Source organism: Echinococcus granulosus (assembly GCF_000524195.1).
Source record: "Echinococcus granulosus chromosome Unknown EG_S00003, whole genome shotgun sequence".
NCBI lineage: Eukaryota > Metazoa > Platyhelminthes > Cestoda > Cyclophyllidea > Taeniidae > Echinococcus > Echinococcus granulosus.
This window is the reverse complement of record NW_020170383.1, coordinates 1,627,931-1,631,694: the sequence shown is the minus strand read 5'-3', so window position 1 is coordinate 1,631,694 and position 3,764 is coordinate 1,627,931.

Sequence of the window (3,764 nt, the reverse complement as noted above, 5' to 3'; positions counted from 1 at the left end):
CACAATTGTCCCATAGATTCTGCTCATTACCTTGGAGGGAAACTTCCTTCTCACTAAGTAGCTGCACTTCTTACGGTAAACCTTGATACCATGATAAATGAGCTCTACGGGTGACCTCAGAGAGGAATTTTTTTCGAAATGAAGCAAAGGTTCACTCGGTTTAATAAAATGGAGATTCGGTGTATGTGAAAACCTGTCTTGAAAAAATAGCATTGAGTTCGCAAGGGAACTCACTTGACTGAGGGCAGTTGGAGCAGCTTACTTAACCAGTATGTACGTGGATTTGTGAAAGTTGGAAATCATATTAATGCCTGCCTCTGCTAGAAGGTTAGCACACGTTTCAGGGTACCAATTGATAGCAATAATAAATCAGATGCATGTGGATATAATAGAGGGCGCAGATGTCTGAAGTGCGCAAGAGAGCTCCTGGATGTAACAGGCAGACGAGATGCGGCATTATTCCAAAAATAGGTTGGTTTCGATCTTCTCCAAATATACGATGCTTTTTGGACATAATTTTTGGGTAAGCTTAAAAGCATGCTAGAAATCTCTAGTTTTAACATGATTACTCAGCCCTTAAAACTATCTTTCCCACTTCTAACATATTTTCATCACACTAGCGATTTTCTTGTCATTCGTGACGACAAGGTATATGGCACAAACACCTCCATATGGCACAAACACCTCCATTTGTCAATGTCCCTTACCCAGCCTTCACTTAAACTCACCTTAGTCTACCCTAAGGCAGTTGATGCATATGTTTAATATTGATAGCTGCAAATTGGCGGCTGCAACACGACCAGGCTCACCGAATGACCAAGATAACACACATTTCCATCTGTAGGTCTCTTACCGCATCGAACTGAACTAACTTGAAGCAATCACATCTACTCTACCCACTGATAAACGAGAAACACAAACAGGTGAAATACAGATGAAGATTGTTGTCGATTGCCCCGGGTGCAGGGCTGATGGAAGACTCCGATATGTACTGCTCGCAGCGTTGAAACAATAATGCTGGTAGGCTAATTTTTGTCCTTGGAGGCCCTGCCCACTTTACTTCTCATCGGCGCAATTTAACAATCAGTAGCCAAATTCGTTTTAACCACTTGTTTTGGAAAAATATATATCGCGTAGAGTAAGTAATTTCCCACTGCCTACCTTAATGACCAAATGCTTGTACATCATCACCCGGTTTAAAGTTACTACAGATCAGGACAATTTTAAACCATGCAAATCCCACATAAAAGCCTTACAAATTTATTACCTGAATATCTTACCGTACATTCGTCCAAAACCTAACTAATCTCTTATTTTTAGGAAATCATACTTCACTTTTACTAAAGTGAATGATTATGTAGCTAGTCTATGAACCAATAGCGTTGAAGCTCCCTTACTCTCAAAATTTTATCCCAATTTGGTCGTCAGTAGGGAACGAGGTTCTTTGAATAACTTAAGGCTTATATGAAGTGGCAATGAATACAAACCGGTTATCAGTCGTTTCCATACAGGAACGTGCCAGCAGTGGGCATCACCTGAGGCAAATAATTTTTTTAGTTCATTATCGGTACTGTCTTTGGGGTAACAAAAACCCAATTCGAATTTTAATTTGATCCTCATAATTTAATCGAATAGCATCTGTAAACTAAGAAGAACGAGTTACCAGATTTAAGGAGTCTAAATTTTGACAGACTTCGTGAAGTATTTGTTATTTGGAACATTCTAGACACTTCAAAAATCATGTTACAATTGTTTTTAAGCATATTGCACCATTTTCATCACAGCTTTCGAGTAGCATCATCGAGTTTTTCTGGAGGACCTATTTCCCTAGTAATATACAAGTTGTTTTTGAAAGGGGCCTGCGGAATTGTGTCGATTGGACTTACAAGGCTTAATGAGTGTACGGAATGATGGAAAATACCCGAAGAATGGGGACTATCAATAACTTGCTAGAAAACGGTAACCGTCCTTGCTTTGACCCTGCGTGGAAAGGCAGCTGAACTACAAAGTGTCCAACCTTGAATTGTCTGTAATTGCAAAAAAGTTCTTCTTCACGAGATGCTGCTTGATTATGGTAGACCACCCTGTGATAACCCTAGTGGAGGTGAATCGACATCGAGGTTGCCGTCAAATTAATTCTAACTTAGACCAATGAATTTATTCCAACAGTGATCACATTGAACCACTACCTTTTTAAAGGACTAATCCATCAAGTCGTTTGGCGCTTCGTGGCCGCAATATCAAGTTCATTTGGTGAAAATCGACACTTACTGCCATCGCTTCCTGTTGTCGAACAAAACCCGTAATCGTTTTTCGGAGAAGTGTGAAAAAAGCATGAATTTATGATCAAATAATTTATTTACTAAAATACGTCACTACCATAACCGCGAGTTGCTCGCCCGATGCTACTTCATCCCCGTCACTTGTGCGCAATTGTCTAATTTACCTAACTTTAGCGGCAACATTGGAGCACTAAAATTTTCATCATACTGGACCTGTTTACCCATTGCATAGATCGTAGTCGAAATTGGGCGTGTGCAGCCCAAGTCACGTGATCCCATGGCTGGGGGAACACTCGGTCCCATGACGGGATAACCACTTCAACGCCGAGAAATTCGCCTCCGCCAGCCTGGTAGGTTATCTGCCTTCCGCCAAATTCTCCCACTTTTTGGTGGCTTTTAAGCTATTTTTTGTTTGTCCGGCAATTGCGCGCTTGATTAATGCTTAATGAATTCCTTCACAATTCAGCAAATGCCTTAATAAGGCTTTAAATTACGTACCTTTATCGGTTTACATTATTCATTCCGATTTGTTTTTAGTGAAGGTTAAAATGTAGATCCTTGAGACGAGCCGCCAAAAATTTACAATCAAATTGCAGCACAAATATTGAAAGCAGTGAATTAATTTATCTCTCGTTAATCTCTTTCCTAAAATAAGATATTGTCGGCTCAGTTGTTGCTTCTCAAAATCAAACGTTCTTCTTGCGGATCCTGTAAGAGTCATCTTTAAAAAAATGCCAAGGATTTTGATAAACTTGTAGAGTTAAGGGTAACTGCTTAGTGATATACAGAAATACGGCCAGTTCATATTGGCTCTATGCCGCCTATTTCTTATTTTAATGCAGCTGAACTGAAAAATCTTCAAGCAGGACTTTTCAGGACTTGCCGTAGTGATATAGCATTAGCTGTTGATGATCTTGTGAATAGCTTCACAAAATGGCAAATGAAGGTGGTTTTTTCACTGTGCTCAATCTAATAGCCAGACTTCAAATAGAAAATGCCACGTCACAGTACTATAAAACAAGAATTGTGCTTGACCGGATTGGACAGTCCATTTAAAGTAAAGCAAAATGAAAGCATTTACGGTTTGAAAGGACTATTTTCTGTTAGAAGATAGCACACAGGAATGAATTGCAAAAGTGATCATCGAATACGTTTGATTTATGTGTAGAGAGAATCAGTTCCCAGCCCGAGTCTGACACAAGTGTTTTGATTTCGCTCATATCCTGTATGTTCATTATCTATCTATCTATCCATCTACCCATCAGTCCACCCATTTATCCCGTACCCATCCACCCATCTGTCGGATCTCTCAATTATTTTTCATTCGGCTATCAGAATCCAAAAATGCAGAAATTATCAAAAAATGGGCAAGAACTCAATTGGCAATTATGACAATTGTGACTACTATCTGTTGCAAATAAGGGAACTCATTTATGACATTTCTCTTCAATCTTCTTACATACTGTTAGATAATATTCATCC